General features: G+C 45.5%; 16 non-coding genes and 2 pseudogenes across 16 annotated transcripts; all 18 read left to right on the top strand.

Moving 5' to 3' along the window:
• The first annotated feature begins 99 nt into the window (after window positions 1–99).
• Window positions 100–290, top strand: LOC141199819 (U2 spliceosomal RNA). The gene has a single exon (XR_012271562.1). It is a non-coding gene; the product is annotated as a U2 spliceosomal RNA (small nuclear RNA).
• A 1,120-nt stretch (window positions 291–1,410) lies between these two features.
• On the top strand, window positions 1,411–1,526 carry LOC141200988 (U2 spliceosomal RNA; annotated as a pseudogene).
• Window positions 1,527–2,050: 524 nt separating this feature from the next.
• LOC141200794 (U2 spliceosomal RNA) lies at window positions 2,051–2,232 on the top strand. The gene has a single exon (XR_012272504.1). It is a non-coding gene; the product is annotated as a U2 spliceosomal RNA (small nuclear RNA).
• A 1,121-nt stretch (window positions 2,233–3,353) lies between these two features.
• LOC141199831 (U2 spliceosomal RNA) lies at window positions 3,354–3,544 on the top strand. Its single transcript, XR_012271573.1, has one exon. It is a non-coding gene; the product is annotated as a U2 spliceosomal RNA (small nuclear RNA).
• A 1,120-nt stretch (window positions 3,545–4,664) lies between these two features.
• Window positions 4,665–4,780, top strand: LOC141201003 (U2 spliceosomal RNA; annotated as a pseudogene).
• A 524-nt stretch (window positions 4,781–5,304) lies between these two features.
• LOC141200795 (U2 spliceosomal RNA) lies at window positions 5,305–5,486 on the top strand. Its single transcript, XR_012272505.1, has one exon. It is a non-coding gene; the product is annotated as a U2 spliceosomal RNA (small nuclear RNA).
• Window positions 5,487–6,607: 1,121 nt separating this feature from the next.
• On the top strand, window positions 6,608–6,798 carry LOC141199842 (U2 spliceosomal RNA). The gene has a single exon (XR_012271584.1). It is a non-coding gene; the product is annotated as a U2 spliceosomal RNA (small nuclear RNA).
• A 1,119-nt stretch (window positions 6,799–7,917) lies between these two features.
• Window positions 7,918–8,108, top strand: LOC141200746 (U2 spliceosomal RNA). Its single transcript, XR_012272457.1, has one exon. It is a non-coding gene; the product is annotated as a U2 spliceosomal RNA (small nuclear RNA).
• A 1,127-nt stretch (window positions 8,109–9,235) lies between these two features.
• LOC141199854 (U2 spliceosomal RNA) lies at window positions 9,236–9,426 on the top strand. Its single transcript, XR_012271596.1, has one exon. It is a non-coding gene; the product is annotated as a U2 spliceosomal RNA (small nuclear RNA).
• A 1,119-nt stretch (window positions 9,427–10,545) lies between these two features.
• On the top strand, window positions 10,546–10,736 carry LOC141200747 (U2 spliceosomal RNA). Its single transcript, XR_012272458.1, has one exon. It is a non-coding gene; the product is annotated as a U2 spliceosomal RNA (small nuclear RNA).
• A 1,127-nt stretch (window positions 10,737–11,863) lies between these two features.
• LOC141199865 (U2 spliceosomal RNA) lies at window positions 11,864–12,054 on the top strand. Its single transcript, XR_012271607.1, has one exon. It is a non-coding gene; the product is annotated as a U2 spliceosomal RNA (small nuclear RNA).
• Window positions 12,055–13,174: 1,120 nt separating this feature from the next.
• On the top strand, window positions 13,175–13,365 carry LOC141199876 (U2 spliceosomal RNA). The gene has a single exon (XR_012271618.1). It is a non-coding gene; the product is annotated as a U2 spliceosomal RNA (small nuclear RNA).
• Window positions 13,366–14,485: 1,120 nt separating this feature from the next.
• On the top strand, window positions 14,486–14,676 carry LOC141199887 (U2 spliceosomal RNA). The gene has a single exon (XR_012271629.1). It is a non-coding gene; the product is annotated as a U2 spliceosomal RNA (small nuclear RNA).
• A 1,120-nt stretch (window positions 14,677–15,796) lies between these two features.
• LOC141199899 (U2 spliceosomal RNA) lies at window positions 15,797–15,987 on the top strand. The gene has a single exon (XR_012271640.1). It is a non-coding gene; the product is annotated as a U2 spliceosomal RNA (small nuclear RNA).
• Window positions 15,988–17,107: 1,120 nt separating this feature from the next.
• LOC141199910 (U2 spliceosomal RNA) lies at window positions 17,108–17,298 on the top strand. The gene has a single exon (XR_012271651.1). It is a non-coding gene; the product is annotated as a U2 spliceosomal RNA (small nuclear RNA).
• A 1,120-nt stretch (window positions 17,299–18,418) lies between these two features.
• On the top strand, window positions 18,419–18,609 carry LOC141199923 (U2 spliceosomal RNA). Its single transcript, XR_012271662.1, has one exon. It is a non-coding gene; the product is annotated as a U2 spliceosomal RNA (small nuclear RNA).
• A 1,120-nt stretch (window positions 18,610–19,729) lies between these two features.
• Window positions 19,730–19,920, top strand: LOC141199934 (U2 spliceosomal RNA). The gene has a single exon (XR_012271673.1). It is a non-coding gene; the product is annotated as a U2 spliceosomal RNA (small nuclear RNA).
• Window positions 19,921–21,043: 1,123 nt separating this feature from the next.
• LOC141199945 (U2 spliceosomal RNA) lies at window positions 21,044–21,234 on the top strand. Its single transcript, XR_012271684.1, has one exon. It is a non-coding gene; the product is annotated as a U2 spliceosomal RNA (small nuclear RNA).
• Window positions 21,235–21,574: the final 340 nt, after the last annotated feature.

Raw genomic sequence — 21,574 nt, forward strand, 5'->3', positions numbered from 1 at the left:
TGACAGCATGTCTTCTTAACGGAAGTCCAGGTGGCCATCTCCACAAATGGACTTTTCAGAATCCTTGGGTGGCACCGTAGTCGGAAACCAATTCTGGTTATCGCTTCTCGGCCTTTTGGCTAAGATCAAGTGTAGTATCTGTTCTTATCAGTTTAATATCTGATACGTCCCCTATCTGGGGACCATATATTAAATGGATTTTTAGAACAGGGAGATGGAAAAAGAGCTTGCTCTGTCCACTCCACGCATTGACCTGGTATTGCAGTATCTCCAGGACCGGTGCACCCCTTCTTTAATGCAGTTTCTAAAATCAGAAAGAATTGAATTCAATGCTTTTTGTTCATTTTGCTTGTTTGTCGGATTTTGGGATGGACTCTTTGGCTTTGCTTTTCTTCTCCTCATTGGATTTTTCATGTTAAAAGTTGCAGAAGCCAGATGACAAGCTCATTTTGGTTCAACTTCAGCAACTGTGCATTGCATTGCCATGTAATGTAATGTAATGCAATGCTATCTATCTAGCTCTCCCTCTATACTTCCTTTTGGATAAACAGACATATTAGGCAAGCATTTTGGAGCTTTCACCTAAATAACTACAGGTGGTGAGATAAGCTGCACAATATAATTGACCTTTCAGTATATTGTTGCACACACACCATCTATTTAGCAAATGCCCTTGTTATCAACAGCAGCCTTTTAAACTCACCTGAGCTAACAGGTATGTGAGCTGGTTACTCTGCTGCGCTTAAAATTTCTTTTTTGGTTTGCTACAATGCCTTTTCTGAAACGTTGTCTCCCTCTGCTGGAACACTGACTTCTTTCATTTAATGCCTGCAGACTATAAAAGAGAAACCAACCCAAAAAGTTTGGTTGATTAGTCTGTGGCATTCTTTTAAACTGTTGCTTATGGCGGTCTCTGTGAGCTTCTCAGTGACATTCAGCCATCCAGGTATCCCGCCTGCAGTAGACGGAATGTGGCAATGGAACGCTGGCTGCGCGTGTCATAATAGGCTCTGAGCCTTTATATACCTGCGCACAGCAGCAGCCACCTTCAGTCTGCTGCTGGACAGCCAGCAGCAGCAGCAGCAGGAGAGGTAATTAATCAGCAACCCTCCTGCTAAGGGTAGACAGCTGCTCGTTCCACCCCCCCCCTGCCTTAATTGGTTCTCCTCCCTTCCAACGGTGTTGAGGCGGGTGGGAACAGCCGGGAGTTGAGGGTACTGTGCTAAAAGAGGTGGAGTTATGCAGATCTAAAACGCGTGGATTGCAGCAGCAGCAAGCCGAAAAGTGCAGGCATGTGAGGGATCTAGAGGTTGACAGCATGTCTTCTTAACGGGAGTCCAGGTGGCCATCTCCACAAATGGACTTTTCAGAATCCTTGGGTGGCACCGTAGTCGGAAACCAATTCTGGTTATCGCTTCTCGGCCTTTTGGCTAAGATCAAGTGTAGTATCTTTTGAAAAGGCAGTTTTGTCCTTGGGCTGCCCTAGTAAATTGATGCATATTACACACTGGTTTGGTGCACTTGTTAGTACGCCAGGTGGCTCATAGAGTTATCTGATGGAAAACATGGCCCTCCAGGATCGAAGTCACTAGGCTGGGTAAGTGTGAGGGCTTTGGAGCAATGTGCCCCAGGAGTAGGCGCCCTGGTGGGAGTCCAAGTTTACTGGGACTGGGAACCCCAGAAAGACTTGGCTTCGTAGCACGCCGCACCTTTGCCAATCATACTTTCTGAGCAACCCCCCCTATTCCTGGCCTCCGGGCTAGGAAAGGGAATTTTTATAAACCCGGTCGGAGGTCCGGTCAGCTTTGGGCTGAGAAACCAACACAGGCTCCAGCTCCACTAGTGTGGCAGCCTAGATGGAAGCTGGGAGCACGAAAACGGCTCTTCTCCGGCTTCGGCTAGGGAGAGCATCGGAGATCCCTGACCCTCGCTGTGGCCTTCTGGCTCGGAGGGATGGGGATGGTTTATTGGGGACCCTCTCCTCCGGGAAGGGTCCACATGAATCCTCGCCTCGTGCGCTGTTTTGGTGTGACTTCGGTCACATTTTTCAGTGCCTTGGATGCAGCTTCAATCAAAAAATCTGTTCTTATCAGTTTAATATCTGATACGTCCCCTATCTGGGGACCATATATTAAATGGATTTTTAGAACAGGGAGATGGAAAAAGAGCTTGCTCTGTCCACTCCACGCATTGACCTGGTATTGCAGTATCTCCAGGACCGGTGCACCCCTTCTTTAATGCAGTTTCTAAAATCAGAAAGAATTGAATTCAATGCTTTTTGTTCATTTTGCTTGTTTGTCGGATTTTGGGATGGACTCTTTGGCTTTGCTTTTCTTCTCCTCATTGGATTTTTCATGTTAAAAGTTGCAGAAGCCAGATGACAAGCTCATTTTGGTTCAACTTCAGCAACTGTGCATTGCATTGCCATGTAATGTAATGTAATGCAATGCTATCTATCTAGCTCTCCCTCTATACTTCCTTTTGGATAAACAGACATATTAGGCAAGCATTTTGGAGCTTTCACCTAAATAACTACAGGTGGTGAGATAAGCTGCACAATATAAATGACCTTTCAGTATATTGTTGCACACACACCATCTATTTAGCAAATGCCCTTGTTATCAACAGCAGCCTTTTAAACTCACCTGAGCTAACAGGTATGTGAGCTGGTTACTCTGCTGCGCTTAAAATTTCTTTTTTGGTTTGCTACAATGCCTTTTCTGAAACGTTGTCTCCCTCTGCTGGAACACTGACTTCTTTCATTTAATGCCTGCAGACTATAAAAGAGAAACCAACCCAAAAAGTTTGGTTGATTAGTCTGTGGCATTCTTTTAAACTGTTGCTTATGGCGGTCTCTGTGAGCTTCTCAGTGACATTCAGCCATCCAGGTATCCCGCCTGCAGTAGACGGAATGTGGCAATGGAACGCTGGCTGCACGTGTCATAATAGGCTCTGAGCCTTTATATACCTGCGCACAGCAGCAGCCACCTTCAGTCTGCTGCTGGACAGCCAGCAGCAGCAGCAGCAGGAGAGGTAAATAATCAGCAACCCTCCTGCTAAGGGTAGACAGCTGCTCGTTCCACCCCCCCCCCCGCCTTAATTGGTTCTCCTCCCTTCCAACGGTGTTGAGGCGGGTGGGAACAGCCGGGGGTTGAGGGTACTGTGCTAAAAGAGGTGGAGTTATGCAGATCTAAAACGCGTGGATTGCAGCAGCAGCAAGCCGAAAAGTGCAGGCATGTGAGGGATCTAGAGGTTGACAGCATGTCTTCTTAACGGGAGTCCAGGTGGCCATCTCCACAAATGGACTTTTCAGAATCCTTGGGTGGCACCGTAGTCGGAAACCAATTCTGGTTATCGCTTCTCGGCCTTTTGGCTAAGATCAAGTGTAGTATCTGTTCTTATCAGTTTAATATCTGATACGTCCCCTATCTGGGGACCATATATTAAATGGATTTTTAGAACAGGGAGATGGAAAAAGAGCTTGCTCTGTCCACTCCACGCATTGACCTGGTATTGCAGTATCTCCAGGACCGGTGCACCCCTTCTTTAATGCAGTTTCTAAAATCAGAAAGAATTGAATTCAATGCTTTTTGTTCATTTTGCTTGTTTGTCGGATTTTGGGATGGACTCTTTGGCTTTGCTTTTCTTCTCCTCATTGGATTTTTCATGTTAAAAGTTGCAGAAGCCAGATGACAAGCTCATTTTGGTTCAACTTCAGCAACTGTGCATTGCATTGCCATGTAATGTAATGTAATGCAATGCTATCTATCTAGCTCTCCCTCTATACTTCCTTTTGGATAAACAGACATATTAGGCAAGCATTTTGGAGCTTTCACCTAAATAACTACAGGTGGTGAGATAAGCTGCACAATATAATTGACCTTTCAGTATATTGTTGCACACACACCATCTATTTAGCAAATGCCCTTGTTATCAACAGCAGCCTTTTAAACTCACCGGAGCTAACAGGTATGTGAGCTGGTTACTCTGCTGCGCTTAAAATTTCTTTTTTGGTTTGCTACAATGCCTTTTCTGAAACGTTGTCTCCCTCTGCTGGAACACTGACTTCTTTCATTTAATGCCTGCAGACTATAAAAGAGAAACCAACCCAAAAAGTTTGGTTGATTAGTCTGTGGCATTCTTTTAAACTGTTGCTTATGGCGGTCTCTGTGAGCTTCTCAGTGACATTCAGCCATCCAGGTATCCCGCCTGCAGTAGACGGAATGTGGCAATGGAACGCTGGCTGCGCGTGTCATAATAGGCTCTGAGCCTTTATATACCTGCGCACAGCAGCAGCCACCTTCAGTCTGCTGCTGGACAGCCAGCAGCAGCAGCAGCAGGAGAGGTAATTAATCAGCAACCCTCCTGCTAAGGGTAGACAGCTGCTCGTTCCACCCCCCCCCTGCCTTAATTGGTTCTCCTCCCTTCCAACGGTGTTGAGGCGGGTGGGAACAGCCGGGAGTTGAGGGTACTGTGCTAAAAGAGGTGGAGTTATGCAGATCTAAAACGCGTGGATTGCAGCAGCAGCAAGCCGAAAAGTGCAGGCATGTGAGGGATCTAGAGGTTGACAGCATGTCTTCTTAACGGGAGTCCAGGTGGCCATCTCCACAAATGGACTTTTCAGAATCCTTGGGTGGCACCGTAGTCGGAAACCAATTCTGGTTATCGCTTCTCGGCCTTTTGGCTAAGATCAAGTGTAGTATCTTTTGAAAAGGCAGTTTTGTCCTTGGGCTGCCCTAGTAAATTGATGCATATTACACACTGGTTTGGTGCACTTGTTAGTATGCCAGGTGGCTCATAGAGTTATCTGATGGAAAACATGGCCCTCCAGGATCGAAGTCACTAGGCTGGGTAAGTGTGAGGGCTTTGGAGCAATGTGCCCCAGGAGTAGGCGCCCTGGTGGGAGTCCAAGTTTACTGGGACTGGGAACCCCAGAAAGACTTGGCTTCGTAGCACGCCGCACCTTTGCCAATCATACTTTCTGAGCAACCCCCCCTATTCCTGGCCTCCGGGCTAGGAAAGGGAATTTTTATAAACCCGGTCGGAGGTCCGGTCAGCTTTGGGCTGAGAAACCAACACAGGCTCCAGCTCCACTAGTGTGGCAGCCTAGATGGAAGCTGGGAGCACGAAAACGGCTCTTCTCCGGCTTCGGCTAGGGAGAGCATCGGAGATCCCTGACCCTCGCTGTGGCCTTCTGGCTCGGAGGGATGGGGATGGTTTATTGGGGACCCTCTCCTCCGGGAAGGGTCCACATGAATCCTCGCCTCGTGCGCTGTTTTGGTGTGACTTCGGTCACATTTTTCAGTGCCTTGGATGCAGCTTCAATCAAAAAATCTGTTCTTATCAGTTTAATATCTGATACGTCCCCTATCTGGGGACCATATATTAAATGGATTTTTAGAACAGGGAGATGGAAAAAGAGCTTGCTCTGTCCACTCCACGCATTGACCTGGTATTGCAGTATCTCCAGGACCGGTGCACCCCTTCTTTAATGCAGTTTCTAAAATCAGAAAGAATTGAATTCAATGCTTTTTGTTCATTTTGCTTGTTTGTCGGATTTTGGGATGGACTCTTTGGCTTTGCTTTTCTTCTCCTCATTGGATTTTTCATGTTAAAAGTTGCAGAAGCCAGATGACAAGCTCATTTTGGTTCAACTTCAGCAACTGTGCATTGCATTGCCATGTAATGTAATGTAATGCAATGCTATCTATCTAGCTCTCCCTCTATACTTCCTTTTGGATAAACAGACATATTAGGCAAGCATTTTGGAGCTTTCACCTAAATAACTACAGGTGGTGAGATAAGCTGCACAATATAATTGACCTTTCAGTATATTGTTGCACACACACCATCTATTTAGCAAATGCCCTTGTTATCAACAGCAGCCTTTTAAACTCACCTAAGCTAACAGGTATGTGAGCTGGTTACTCTGCTGCGCTTAAAATTTCTTTTTTGGTTTGCTACAATGCCTTTTCTGAAACGTTGTCTCCCTCTGCTGGAACACTGACTTCTTTCATTTAATGCCTGCAGACTATAAAAGAGAAACCAACCCAAAAAGTTTGGTTGATTAGTCTGTGGCATTCTTTTAAACTGTTGCTTATGGAGGTCTCTGTGAGCTTCTCAGTGACATTCAGCCATCCAGGTATCCCGCCTGCAGTAGACGGAATGTGGCAATGGAACGCTGGCTGCGCGTGTCATAATAGGCTCTGAGCCTTTATATACCTGCGCACAGCAGCAGCCACCTTCAGTCTGCTGCTGGACAGCCAGCAGCAGCAGCAGCAGGAGAGGTAATTAATCAGCAACCCTCCTGCTAAGGGTAGACAGCTGCTCGTTCCACCCCCCCCCCCGCCTTAATTGGTTCTCCTCCCTTCCAACGGTGTTGAGGCGGGTGGGAACAGCCGGGGGTTGAGGGTACTGTGCTGAAAGAGGTGGAGTTATGCAGATCTAAAACGCGTGGATTGCAGCAGCAGCAAGCCGAAAAGTGCAGGCATGTGAGGGATCTAGAGGTTGACAGCATGTCTTCTTAACGGGAGTCCAGGTGGCCATCTCCACAAATGGACTTTTCAGAATCCTTGGGTGGCACCGTAGTCGGAAACCAATTCTGGTTATCGCTTCTCGGCCTTTTGGCTAAGATCAAGTGTAGTATCTGTTCTTATCAGTTTAATATCTGATACGTCCCCTATCTGGGGACCATATATTAAATGGATTTTTAGAACAGGGAGATGGAAAAAGAGCTTGCTCTGTCCACTCCACGCATTGACCTGGTATTGCAGTATCTCCAGGACCGGTGCACCCCTTCTTTAATGCAGTTTCTAAAATCAGAAAGAATTGAATTCAATGCTTTTTGTTCATTTTGCTTGTTTGTCGGATTTTGGGATGGACTCTTTGGCTTTGCTTTTCTTCTCCTCATTGGATTTTTCATGTTAAAAGTTGCAGAAGCCAGATGACAAGCTCATTTTGGTTCAACTTCAGCAACTGTGCATTGCATTGCCATGTAATGTAATGTAATGCAATGCTATCTATCTAGCTCTCCCTCTATACTTCCTTTTGGATAAACAGACATATTAGGCAAGCATTTTGGAGCTTTCACCTAAATAACTACAGGTGGTGAGATAAGCTGCACAATATAATTGACCTTTCAGTATATTGTTGCACACACACCATCTATTTAGCAAATGCCCTTGTTATCAACAGCAGCCTTTTAAACTCACCTGAGCTAACAGGTATGTGAGCTGGTTACTCTGCTGCGCTTAAAATTTCTTTTTTGGTTTGCTACAATGCCTTTTCTGAAACATTGTCTCCCTCTGCTGGAACACTGACTTCTTTCATTTAATGCCTACAGACTATAAAAGAGAAACCAACCCAAAAAGTTTGGTTGATTAGTCTGTGGCATTCTTTTAAACTGTTGCTTATGGCGGTCTCTGTGAGCTTCTCAGTGACATTCAGCCATCCAGGTATCCCGCCTGCAGTAGACGGAATGTGGCAATGGAACGCTGGCTGCGCGTGTCATAATAGGCTCTGAGCCTTTATATACCTGCGCACAGCAGCAGCCACCTTCAGTCTGCTGCTGGACAGCCAGCAGCAGCAGCAGCAGGAGAGGTAATTAATCAGCAACCCTCCTGCTAAGGGTAGACAGCTGCTCGCTCCACCCCCCCCCGCCTTAATTGGTTCTCCTCCCTTCCAACGGTGTTGAGGCGGGTGGGAACAGACGGGGGTTGAGGGTACTGTGCTAAAAGAGGTGGAGTTATGCAGATCTAAAACGCGTGGATTGCAGCAGCAGCAAGCCGAAAAGTGCAGGCATGTGAGGGATCTAGAGGTTGACAGCATGTCTTCTTAACGGGAGTCCAGGTGGCCATCTCCACAAATGGACTTTTCAGAATCCTTGGGTGGCACCGTAGTCGGAAACCAATTCTGGTTATCGCTTCTCGGCCTTTTGGATAAGATCAAGTGTAGTATCTGTTCTTATCAGTTTAATATCTGATACGTCCCCTATCTGGGGACCATATATTAAATGGATTTTTAGAACAGGGAGATGGAAAAAGAGCTTGCTCTGTCCACTCCACGCATTGACCTGGTATTGCAGTATCTCCAGGACCGGTGCACCCCTTCTTTAATGCAGTTTCTAAAATCAGAAAGAATTGAATTCAATGCTTTTTGTTCATTTTGCTTGTTTGTCGGATTTTGGGATGGACTCTTTGGCTTTGCTTTTCTTCTCCTCATTGGATTTTTCATGTTAAAAGTTGCAGAAGCCAGATGACAAGCTCATTTTGGTTCAACTTCAGCAACTGTGCATTGCATTGCCATGTAATGTAATGTAATGCAATGCTATCTATCTAGCTCTCCCTCTATACTTCCTTTTGGATAAACAGACATATTAGGCAAGCATTTTGGAGCTTTCACCTAAATAACTACAGGTGGTGAGATAAGCTGCACAATATAATTGACCTTTCAGTATATTGTTGCACACACACCATCTATTTAGCAAATGCCCTTGTTATCAACAGCAGCCTTTTAAACTCACCTGAGCTAACAGGTATGTGAGCTGGTTACTCTGCTGCGCTTAAAATTTCTTTTTTGGTTTGCTACAATGCCTTTTCTGAAACGTTGTCTCCCTCTGCTGGAACACTGACTTCTTTCATTTAATGCCTGCAGACTATAAAAGAGAAACCAACCCAAAAAGTTTGGTTGATTAGTCTGTGGCATTCTTTTAAACTGTTGCTTATGGCGGTCTCTGTGAGCTTCTCAGTGACATTCAGCCATCCAGGTATCCCGCCTGCAGTAGACGGAATGTGGCAATGGAACGCTGGCTGCGCGTGTCATAATAGGCTCTGAGCCTTTATATACCTGCGCACAGCAGCAGCCACCTTCAGTCTGCTGCTGGACAGCCAGCAGCAGCAGCAGCAGGAGAGGTAATTAATCAGCAACCCTCCTGCTAAGGGTAGACAGCTGCTCGTTCCACCCCCCCCCCTCCCCCTGCCTTAATTGGTTCTCCTCCCTTCCAACGGTGTTGAGGCGGGTGGGAACAGCCGGGGGTTGAGGGTACTGTGCTAAAAGAGGTGGAGTTATGCAGATCTAAAACGCGTGGATTGCAGCAGCAGCAAGCCGAAAAGTGCAGGCATGTGAGGGATCTAGAGGTTGACAGCATGTCTTCTTAACGGGAGTCCAGGTGGCCATCTCCACAAATGGACTTTTCAGAATCCTTGGGTGGCACCGTAGTCGGAAACCAATTCTGGTTATCGCTTCTCGGCCTTTTGGCTAAGATCAAGTGTAGTATCTGTTCTTATCAGTTTAATATCTGATACGTCCCCTATCTGGGGACCATATATTAAATGGATTTTTAGAACAGGGAGATGGAAAAAGAGCTTGCTCTGTCCACTCCACGCATTGACCTGGTATTGCAGTATCTCCAGGACCGGTGCACCCCTTCTTTAATGCAGTTTCTAAAATCAGAAAGAATTGAATTCAATGCTTTTTGTTCATTTTGCTTGTTTGTCGGATTTTGGGATGGACTCTTTGGCTTTGCTTTTCTTCTCCTCATTGGATTTTTCATGTTAAAAGTTGCAGAAGCCAGATGACAAGCTCATTTTGGTTCAACTTCAGCAACTGTGCATTGCATTGCCATGTAATGTAATGTAATGCAATGCTATCTATCTAGCTCTCCCTCTATACTTCCTTTTGGATAAACAGACATATTAGGCAAGCATTTTGGAGCTTTCACCTAAATAACTACAGGTGGTGAGATAAGCTGCACAATATAATTGACCTTTCAGTATATTGTTGCACACACACCATCTATTTAGCAAATGCCCTTGTTATCAACAGCAGCCTTTTAAACTCACCTGAGCTAACAGGTATGTGAGCTGGTTACTCTGCTGCGCTTAAAATTTCTTTTTTGGTTTGCTACAATGCCTTTTCTGAAACATTGTCTCCCTCTGCTGGAACACTGACTTCTTTCATTTAATGCCTACAGACTATAAAAGAGAAACCAACCCAAAAAGTTTGGTTGATTAGTCTGTGGCATTCTTTTAAACTGTTGCTTATGGCGGTCTCTGTGAGCTTCTCAGTGACATTCAGCCATCCAGGTATCCCGCCTGCAGTAGACGGAATGTGGCAATGGAACGCTGGCTGCGCGTGTCATAATAGGCTCTGAGCCTTTATATACCTGCGCACAGCAGCAGCCACCTTCAGTCTGCTGCTGGACAGCCAGCAGCAGCAGCAGCAGGAGAGGTAATTAATCAGCAACCCTCCTGCTAAGGGTAGACAGCTGCTCGCTCCACCCCCCCCCGCCTTAATTGGTTCTCCTCCCTTCCAACGGTGTTGAGGCGGGTGGGAACAGCCGGGGGTTGAGGGTACTGTGCTAAAAGAGGTGGAGTTATGCAGATCTAAAACGCGTGGATTGCAGCAGCAGCAAGCCGAAAAGTGCAGGCATGTGAGGGATCTAGAGGTTGACAGCATGTCTTCTTAACGGGAGTCCAGGTGGCCATCTCCACAAATGGACTTTTCAGAATCCTTGGGTGGCACCGTAGTCGGAAACCAATTCTGGTTATCGCTTCTCGGCCTTTTGGATAAGATCAAGTGTAGTATCTGTTCTTATCAGTTTAATATCTGATACGTCCCCTATCTGGGGACCATATATTAAATGGATTTTTAGAACAGGGAGATGGAAAAAGAGCTTGCTCTGTCCACTCCACGCATTGACCTGGTATTGCAGTATCTCCAGGACCGGTGCACCCCTTCTTTAATGCAGTTTCTAAAATCAGAAAGAATTGAATTCAATGCTTTTTGTTCATTTTGCTTGTTTGTCGGATTTTGGGATGGACTCTTTGGCTTTGCTTTTCTTCTCCTCATTGGATTTTTCATGTTAAAAGTTGCAGAAGCCAGATGACAAGCTCATTTTGGTTCAACTTCAGCAACTGTGCATTGCATTGCCATGTAATGTAATGTAATGCAATGCTATCTATCTAGCTCTCCCTCTATACTTCCTTTTGGATAAACAGACATATTAGGCAAGCATTTTGGAGCTTTCACCTAAATAACTACAGGTGGTGAGATAAGCTGCACAATATAATTGACCTTTCAGTATATTGTTGCACACACACCATCTATTTAGCAAATGCCCTTGTTATCAACAGCAGCCTTTTAAACTCACCTGAGCTAACAGGTATGTGAGCTGGTTACTCTGCTGCGCTTAAAATTTCTTTTTTGGTTTGCTACAATGCCTTTTCTGAAACGTTGTCTCCCTCTGCTGGAACACTGACTTCTTTCATTTAATGCCTGCAGACTATAAAAGAGAAACCAACCCAAAAAGTTTGGTTGATTAGTCTGTGGCATTCTTTTAAACTGTTGCTTATGGCGGTCTCTGTGAGCTTCTCAGTGACATTCAGCCATCCAGGTATCCCGCCTGCAGTAGACGGAATGTGGCAATGGAACGCTGGCTGCGCGTGTCATAATAGGCTCTGAGCCTTTATATACCTGCGCACAGCAGCAGCCACCTTCAGTCTGCTGCTGGACAGCCAGCAGCAGCAGCAGCAGGAGAGGTAATTAATCAGCAACCCTCCTGCTAAGGGTAGACAGCTGCTCGTTCCACCCCCCCCCCCCCCCCTGCCTTAATTGGTTCTCCTCCCTTCCAACGGTGTTGAGGCGGGTGGGAACAGCCGGGGGTTGAGGGTACTGTGCTAAAAGAGGTGGAGTTATGCAGATCTAAAACGCGTGGATTGCAGCAGCAGCAAGCCGAAAAGTGCAGGCATGTGAGGGATCTAGAGGTTGACAGCATGTCTTCTTAACGGGAGTCCAGGTGGCCATCTCCACAAATGGACTTTTCAGAATCCTTGGGTGGCACCGTAGTCGGAAACCAATTCTGGTTATCGCTTCTCGGCCTTTTGGCTAAGATCAAGTGTAGTATCTGTTCTTATCAGTTTAATATCTGATACGTCCCCTATCTGGGGACCATATATTAAATGGATTTTTAGAACAGGGAGATGGAAAAAGAGCTTGCTCTGTCCACTCCACGCATTGACCTGGTATTGCAGTATCTCCAGGACCGGTGCACCCCTTCTTTAATGCAGTTTCTAAAATCAGAAAGAATTGAATTCAATGCTTTTTGTTCATTTTGCTTGTTTGTCGGATTTTGGGATGGACTCTTTGGCTTTGCTTTTCTTCTCCTCATTGGATTTTTCATGTTAAAAGTTGCAGAAGCCAGATGACAAGCTCATTTTGGTTCAACTTCAGCAACTGTGCATTGCATTGCCATGTAATGTAATGTAATGCAATGCTATCTATCTAGCTCTCCCTCTATACTTCCTTTTGGATAAACAGACATATTAGGCAAGCATTTTGGAGCTTTCACCTAAATAACTACAGGTGGTGAGATAAGCTGCACAATATAATTGACCTTTCAGTATATTGTTGCACACACACCATCTATTTAGCAAATGCCCTTGTTATCAACAGCAGCCTTTTAAACTCACCTGAGCTAACAGGTATGTGAGCTGGTTACTCTGCTGCGCTTAAAATTTCTTTTTTGGTTTGCTACAATGCCTTTTCTGAAACGTTGTCTCCCTCTGCTGGAACACTGACTTCTTTCATTTAATGCCTGCAGACTATAAAAGAGAAACCAACCCAAAAAGTTTGGTTGATTAGTCTGTGGCATTCTTTTAAACTGTTGCTTATGGCGGTCTCTGTGAGCTTCTCAGTGACATTCAGCCATCCAGGTATCCCGCCTGCAGTAGACGGAATGTGGCAATGGAACGCTGGCTGCGCGTGTCATAATAGGCTCTGAGCCTTTATATACCTGCGCACAGCAGCAGCCACCTTCAGTCTGCTGCTGGACAGCCAGCAGCAGCAGCAGCAGGAGAGGTAATTAATCAGCAACCCTCCTGCTAAGGGTAGACAGCTGCTCGTTCCACCCCCCCCCCGCCTTAATTGGTTCTCCTCCCTTCCAACGGTGTTGAGGCGGGTGGGAACAGCCGGGGGTTGAGGGTACTGTGCTAAAACAGGTGGAGTTATGCAGATCTAAAACGCGTGGATTGCAGCAGCAGCAAGCCGAAAAGTGCAGGCATGTGAGGGATCTAGAGGTTGACAGCATGTCTTCTTAACGGGAGTCCAGGTGGCCATCTCCACAAATGGACTTTTCAGAATCCTTGGGTGGCACCGTAGTCGGAAACCAATTCTGGTTATCGCTTCTCGGCCTTTTGGCTAAGATCAAGTGTAGTATCTGTTCTTATCAGTTTAATATCTGATACGTCCCCTATCTGGGGACCATATATTAAATGGATTTTTAGAACAGGGAGATGGAAAAAGAGCTTGCTCTGTCCACTCCACGCATTGACCTGGTATTGCAGTATCTCCAGGACCGGTGCACCCCTTCTTTAATGCAGTTTCTAAAATCAGAAAGAATTGAATTCAATGCTTTTTGTTCATTTTGCTTGTTTGTCGGATTTTGGGATGGACTCTTTGGCTTTGCTTTTCTTCTCCTCATTGGACTTTTCATGTTAAAAGTTGCAGAAGCCAGATGACAAGCTCATTTTGGTTCAACTTCAGCAACTGTGCATTGCATTGCCATGTAATGTAATGTAATGCAATGCTATCTATCTAGCTCTCCCTCTATACTTCCTTTTGGATAAACAGACATATTAGGCAAGCATTTTGGAGCTTTCACCTAAATAACTACAGGTGGTGAGATAAGCTGCACAATATAATTGACCTTTCAGTATATTGTTGCACACACACCATCTATTTAGCAAATGCCCTTGTTATCAACAGCAGCCTTTTAAACTCACCTGAGCTAACAGGTATGTGAGCTGGTTACTCTGCTGCGCTTAAAATTTCTTTTTTGGTTTGCTACAATGCCTTTTCTGAAACGTTGTCTCCCTCTGCTGGAACACTGACTTCTTTCATTTAATGCCTGCAGACTATAAAAGAGAAACCAACCCAAAAAGTTTGGTTGATTAGTCTGTGGCATTCTTTTAAACTGTTGCTTATGGCGGTCTCTGTGAGCTTCTCAGTGACATTCAGCCATCCAGGTATCCCGCCTGCAGTAGACGGAATGTGGCAATGGAACGCTGGCTGCGCGTGTCATAATAGGCTCTGAGCCTTTATATACCTGCGCACAGCAGCAGCCACCTTCAGTCTGCTGCTGGACAGCCAGCAGCAGCAGCAGCAGGAGAGGTAATTAATCAGCAACCCTCCTGCTAAGGGTAGACAGCTGCTCGTTCCACCCCCCCCCCGCCTTAATTGGTTCTCCTCCCTTCCAACGGTGTTGAGGCGGGTGGGAACAGCCGGGGGTTGAGGGTACTGTGCTAAAAGAGGTGGAGTTATGCAGATCTAAAACGCGTGGATTGCAGCAGCAGCAAGCCGAAAAGTGCAGGCATGTGAGGGATCTAGAGGTTGACAGCATGTCTTCTTAACGGGAGTCCAGGTGGCCATCTCCACAAATGGACTTTTCAGAATCCTTGGGTGGCACCGTAGTCGGAAACCAATTCTGGTTATCGCTTCTCGGCCTTTTGGCTAAGATCAAGTGTAGTATCTGTTCTTATCAGTTTAATATCTGATACGTCCCCTATCTGGGGACCATATATTAAATGGATTTTTAGAACAGGGAGATGGAAAAAGAGCTTGCTCTGTCCACTCCACGCATTGACCTGGTATTGCAGTATCTCCAGGACCGGTGCACCCCTTCTTTAATGCAGTTTCTAAAATCAGAAAGAATTGAATTCAATGCTTTTTGTTCATTTTGCTTGTTTGTCGGATTTTGGGATGGACTCTTTGGCTTTGCTTTTCTTCTCCTCATTGGATTTTTCATGTTAAAAGTTGCAGAAGCCAGATGACAAGCTCATTTTGGTTCAACTTCAGCAACTGTGCATTGCATTGCCATGTAATGTAATGTAATGCAATGCTATCTATCTAGCTCTCCCTCTATACTTCCTTTTGGATAAACAGACATATTAGGCAAGCATTTTGGAGCTTTCACCTAAATAACTACAGGTGGTGAGATAAGCTGCACAATATAATTGACCTTTCAGTATATTGTTGCACACACACCATCTATTTAGCAAATGCCCTTATTATCAACAGCAGCCTTTTAAACTCACCTGAGCTAACAGGTATGTGAGCTGGTTACTCTGCTGCGCTTAAAATTTCTTTTTTGGTTTGCTACAATGCCTTTTCTGAAACGTTGTCTCCCTCTGCTGGAACACTGACTTCTTTCATTTAATGCCTGCAGACTATAAAAGAGAAACCAACCCAAAAAGTTTGGTTGATTAGTCTGTGGCATTCTTTTAAACTGTTGCTTATGGCGGTCTCTGTGAGCTTCTCAGTGACATTCAGCCATCCAGGTATCCCGCCTGCAGTAGACGGAATGTGGCAATGGAACGCTGGCTGCGCGTGTCATAATAGGCTCTGAGCCTTTATATACCTGCGCACAGCAGCAGCCACCTTCAGTCTGCTGCTGGACAGCCAGCAGCAGCAGCAGCAGGAGAGGTAATTAATCAGCAACCCTCCTGCTAAGGGTAGACAGCTGCTCGTTCCACACCCCCCCCGCCTTAATTGCTTCTCCTCCCTTCCAACGGTGTTGAGGCGGGTGGGAACAGCCGGGGGTTGAGGGTACTGTGCTAAAAGAGGTGGAGTTATGCAGATCTAAAACGCGTGGATTGCAGCAGCAGCAAGCCGAAAAGTGCAGGCATGTGAGGGATCTAGAGGTTGACAGCATGTCTTCTTAACGGGAGTCCAGGTGGCCATCTCCACAAATGGACTTTTCAGAATCCTTGGGTGGCACCGTAGTCGGAAACCAATTCTGGTTATCGCTTCTCGGCCTTTTGGCTAAGATCAAGTGTAGTATCTGTTCTTATCAGTTTAATATCTGATACGTCCCCTATCTGGGGACCATATATTAAATGGATTTTTAGAACAGGGAGATGGAAAAAGAGCTTGCTCTGTCCACTCCACGCATTGACCTGGTATTGCAGTATCTCCAGGACCGGTGCACCCCTTCTTTAATGCAGTTTCTAAAATCAGAAAGAATTGAATTCAATGCTTTTTGTTCATTTTGCTTGTTTGTCAGATTTTGGGATGGACTCTTTGGCTTTGCTTTTCTTCTCCTCATTGGATTTTTCATGTTAAAAGTTGCAGAAGCCAGATGACAAGCTCATTTTGGTTCAACTTCAGCAACTGTGCATTGCATTGCCATGTAATGTAATGTAATGCAATGCTATCTATCTAGCTCTCCCTCTATACTTCCTTTTGGATAAACAGACATATTAGGCAAGCATTTTGGAGCTTTCACCTAAATAACTACAGGTGGTGAGATAAGCTGCACAATATAATTGACCTTTCAGTATATTGTTGCACACACACCATCTATTTAGCAAATGCCCTTATTATCAACAGCAGCCTTTTAAACTCACCTGAGCTAACAGGTATGTGAGCTGGTTACTCTGCTGCGCTTAAAATTTCTTTTTTGGTTTGCTACAATGCCTTTTCTGAAACGTTGTCTCCCTCTGCTGGAACACTGACTTCTTTCATTTAATGCCTGCAGACTATAAAAGAGAAACCAACCCAAAAAGTTTGGTTGATTAGTCTGTGGCATTCTTTTAAACTGTTGCTTATGGCGGTCTCTGTGAGCTTCTCAGTGACATTCAGCCATCCAGGTATCCCGCCTGCAGTAGACGGAATGTGGCAATGGAACGCTGGCTGCGCGTGTCATAATAGGCTCTGAGCCTTTATATACCTGCGCACAGCAGCAGCCACCTTCAGTCTGCTGCTGGACAGCCAGCAGCAGCAGCAGCAGGAGAGGTAATTAATCAGCAACCCTCCTGCTAAGGGTAGACAGCTGCTCGTTCCACACCCCCCCCGCCTTAATTGCTTCTCCTCCCTTCCAACGGTGTTGAGGCGGGTGGGAACAGCCGGGGGTTGAGGGTACTGTGCTAAAAGAGGTGGAGTTATGCAGATCTAAAACGCGTGGATTGCAGCAGCAGCAAGCCGAAAAGTGCAGGCATGTGAGGGATCTAGAGGTTGACAGCATGTCTTCTTAACGGGAGTCCAGGTGGCCATCTCCACAAATGGACTTTTCAGAATCCTTGGGTGGCACCGTAGTCGGAAACCAATTCTGGTTATCGCTTCTCGGCCTTTTGGCTAAGATCAAGTGTAGTATCTGTTCTTATCAGTTTAATATCTGATACGTCCCCTATCTGGGGACCATATATTAAATGGATTTTTAGAACAGGGAGATGGAAAAAGAGCTTGCTCTGTCCACTCCACGCATTGACCTGGTATTGCAGTATCTCCAGGACCGGTGCACCCCTTCTTTAATGCAGTTTCTAAAATCAGAAAGAATTGAATTCAATGCTTTTTGTTCATTTTGCTTGTTTGTCAGATTTTGGGATGGACTCTTTGGCTTTGCTTTTCTTCTCCTCATTGGATTTTTCATGTTAAAAGTTGCAGAAGCCAGATGACAAGCTCATTTTGGTTCAACTTCAGCAACTGTGCATTGCATTGCCATGTAATGTAATGTAATGCAATGCTATCTATCTAGCTCTCCCTCTATACTTCCTTTTGGATAAACAGACATATTAGGCAAGCATTTTGGAGCTTTCACCTAAATAACTACAGGTGGTGAGATAAGCTGCACAATATAATTGACCTTTCAGTATATTGTTGCACACACACCATCTATTTAGCAAATGCCCTTGTTATCAACAGCAGCCTTTTAAACTCACCTGAGCTAACAGGTATGTGAGCTGGTTACTCTGCTGCGCTTAAAATTTCTTTTTTGGTTTGCTACAATGCCTTTTCTGAAACGTTGTCTCCCTCTGCTGGAACACTGACTTCTTTCATTTAATGCCTGCAGACTATAAAAGAGAAACCAACCCAAAAAGTTTGGTTGATTAGTCTGTGGCATTCTTTTAAACTGTTGCTTATGGCGGTCTCTGTGAGCTTCTCAGTGACATTCAGCCATCCAGGTATCCCGCCTGCAGTAGACGGAATGTGGCAATGGAACGCTGGCTGCACGTGTCATAATAGGCTCTGAGCCTTTATATACCTGCGCACAGCAGCAGCCACCTTCAGTCTGCTGCTGGACAGCCAGCAGCAGCAGCAGCAGGAGAGGTAATTAATCAGCAACCCTCCTGCTAAGGGTAGACAGCTGCTCGTTCCACCCCCCCCCCGCCTTAATTGGTTCTCCTCCCTTCCAACGGTGTTGAGGCGGGTGGGAACAGCCGGGGGTTGAGGGTACTGTGCTAAAAGAGGTGGAGTTATGCAGATCTAAAACGCGTGGATTGCAGCAGCAGCAAGCCGAAAAGTGCAGGCATGTGAGGGATCTAGAGGTTGACAGCATGTCTTCTTAACGGGAGTCCAGGTGGCCATCTCCACAAATGGACTTTTCAGAATCCTTGGGTGGCACCGTAGTCGGAAACCAATTCTGGTTATCGCTTCTCGGCCTTTTGGCTAAGATCAAGTGTAGTATCTGTTCTTATCAGTTTAATATCTGATACGTCCCCTATCTGGGGACCATATATTAAATGGATTTTTAGAACAGGGAGATGGAAAAAGAGCTTGCTCTGTCCACTCCACGCATTGACCTGGTATTGCAGTATCTCCAGGACCGGTGCACCCCTTCTTTAATGCAGTTTCTAAAATCAGAAAGAATTGAATTCAATGCTTTTTGTTCATTTTGCTTGTTTGTCGGATTTTGGGATGGACTCTTTGGCTTTGCTTTTCTTCTCCTCATTGGATTTTTCATGTTAAAAGTTGCAGAAGCCAGATGACAAGCTCATTTTGGTTCAACTTCAGCAACTGTGCATTGCATTGCCATGTAATGTAATGTAATGCAATGCTATCTATCTAGCTCTCCCTCTATACTTCCTTTTGGATAAACAGACATATTAGGCAAGCATTTTGGAGCTTTCACCTAAATAACTACAGGTGGTGAGATAAGCTGCACAATATAATTGACCTTTCAGTATATTGTTGCACACACACCATCTATTTAGCAAATGCCCTTGTTATCAACAGCAGCCTTTTAAACTCACCTGAGCTAACAGGTATGTGAGCTGGTTACTCTGCTGCGCTTAAAATTTCTTTTTTGGTTTGCTACAATGCCTTTTCTGAAACGTTGTCTCCCTCTGCTGGAACACTGACTTCTTTCATTTAATGCCTGCAGACTATAAAAGAGAAACCAACCCAAAAAGTTTGGTTGATTAGTCTGTGGCATTCTTTTAAACTGTTGCTTATGGCGGTCTCTGTGAGCTTCTCAGTGACATTCAGCCATCCAGGTATCCCGCCTGCAGTAGACGGAATGTGGCAATGGAACGCTGGCTGCGCATGTCATAATAGGCTCTGAGCCTTTATATACCTGCGCACAGCAGCAGCCACCTTCAGTCTGCTGCTGGACAGCCAGCAGCAGCAGCAGCAGGAGAGGTAATTAATCAGCAACCCTCCTGCTAAGGGTAGACAGCTGCTCGTTCCACCCCCCCCCCGCCTTAATTGGTTCTCCTCCCTTCCAACGGTGTTGAGGCGGGTGGGAACAGCCGGGGGTTGAGGGTACTGTGCTAAAAGAGGTGGAGTTATGCAGATCTAAAACGCGTGGATTGCAGCAGCAGCAAGCCGAAAAGTGCAGGCATGTGAGGGATCTAGAGGTTGACAGCATGTCTTCTTAACGGGAGTCCAGGTGGCCATCTTCACAAATGGACTTTTCAGAATCCTTGGGTGGCACCGTAGTCGGAAACCAATTCTGGTTATCGCTTCTCGGCCTTTTGGCTAAGATCAAGTGTAGTATCTGTTCTTATCAGTTTAATATCTGATACGTCCCCTATCTGGGGACCATATATTAAATGGATTTTTAGAACAGGGAGATGGAAAAAGAGCTTGCTCTGTCCACTCCACGCATTGACCTGGTATTGCAGTATCTCCAGGACCGGTGCACCCCTTCTTTAATGCAGTTTCTAAAATCAGAAAGAATTGAATTCAATGCTTTTTGTTCATTTTGCTTGTTTGTCGGATTTTGGGATGGACTCTTTGGCTTTGCTTTTCTTCTCCTCATTGGATTTTTCATGTTAAAAGTTGCAGAAGCCAGATGACAAGCTCATTTTGGTTCAACTTCAGCAACTGTGCATTGCATTGCCATGTAATGTAATGTAATGCAATGCTATCTATCTAGCTCTCCCTCTATACTTCCTTTTGGATAAACAGACATATTAGGCAAGCATTTTGGAGCTTTCACCTAAATAACTACAGGTGGTGAGATAAGCTGCACAATATAATTGACCTTTCAGTATATTGTTGCACACACACCATCTATTTAGCAAATGCCCTTGTTATCAACAGCAGCCTTTTAAACTCACCTGAGCTAACAGGTATGTGAGCTGGTTACTCTGCTGCGCTTAAAATTTCTTTTTTGGTTTGCTACAATGCCTTTTCTGAAACGTTGTCTCCCTCTGCTGGAACACTGACTTCTTTCATTTAATGCCTACAGACTATAAAAGAGAAACCAACCCAAAAAGTTTGGTTGATTAGTCTGTGGCATTCTTTTAAACTGTTGCTTATGGCGGTCTCTGTGAGCTTCTCAGTGACATTCAGCCATCCAGGTATCCCGCCTGCAGTAGACGGAATGTGGCAATGGAACGCTGGCTGCGCGTGTCATAATAGGCTCTGAGCCTTTATATACCTGCGCACAGCAGCAGCCACCTTCAGTCTGCTGCTGGACAGCCAGCAGCAGCAGCAGCAGGAGAGGTAATTAATCAGCAACCCTCCTGCTAAGGGTAGACAGCTGCTCGTTCCACCCCCCCCCCCCCGCCTTAATTGGTTCTCCTCCCTTCCAACGGTGTTGAGGCGGGTGGGAACAGCCGGGGGTTGAGGGTACTGTGCTAAAAGAGGTGGAGTTATGCAGATCTAAAACGCGTGGATTGCAGCAGCAGCAAGCCGAAAAGTGCAGGCATGTGAGGGATCTAGAGGTTGACAGCATGTCTTCTTAACGGGAGTCCAGGTGGCCATCTCCACAAATGGACTTTTCAGAATCCTTGGGTGGCACCGTAGTCGGAAACCAATTCTGGTTATCGCTTCTCGGCCTTTTGGCTAAGATCAAGTGTAGTATCTGTTCTTATCAGTTTAATATCTGATACGTCCCCTATCTGGGGACCATATATTAAATGGATTTTTAGAACAGGGAGATGGAAAAAGAGCTTGCTCTGTCCACTCCACGCATTGACCTGGTATTGCAGTATCTCCAGGACCGGTGCACCCCTTCTTTAATGCAGTTTCTAAAATCAGAAAGAATTGAATTCAATGCTTTTTGTTCATTTTGCTTGTTTGTCGGATTTTGGGATGGACTCTTTGGCTTTGCTTTTCTTCTCCTCATTGGATTTTTCATGTTAAAAGTTGCAGAAGCCAGATGACAAGCTCATTTTGGTTCAACTTCAGCAACTGTGCATTGCATTGCCATGTAATGTAATGTAATGCAATGCTATCTATCTAGCTCTCCCTCTATACTTCCTTTTGGATAAACAGACATATTAGGCAAGCATTTTGGAGCTTTCACCTAAATAACTACAGGTGGTGAGATAAGCTGCACAATATAATTGACCTT

The sequence above is a fragment of the Phyllobates terribilis genome, unplaced genomic scaffold (genome assembly GCF_046119375.1).
Source record: "Phyllobates terribilis strain yellow unplaced genomic scaffold, ASM4611937v1 Scaffold_108__1_contigs__length_5656254, whole genome shotgun sequence".
NCBI classification, from domain to species: Eukaryota; Metazoa; Chordata; class Amphibia; order Anura; family Dendrobatidae; genus Phyllobates; species Phyllobates terribilis.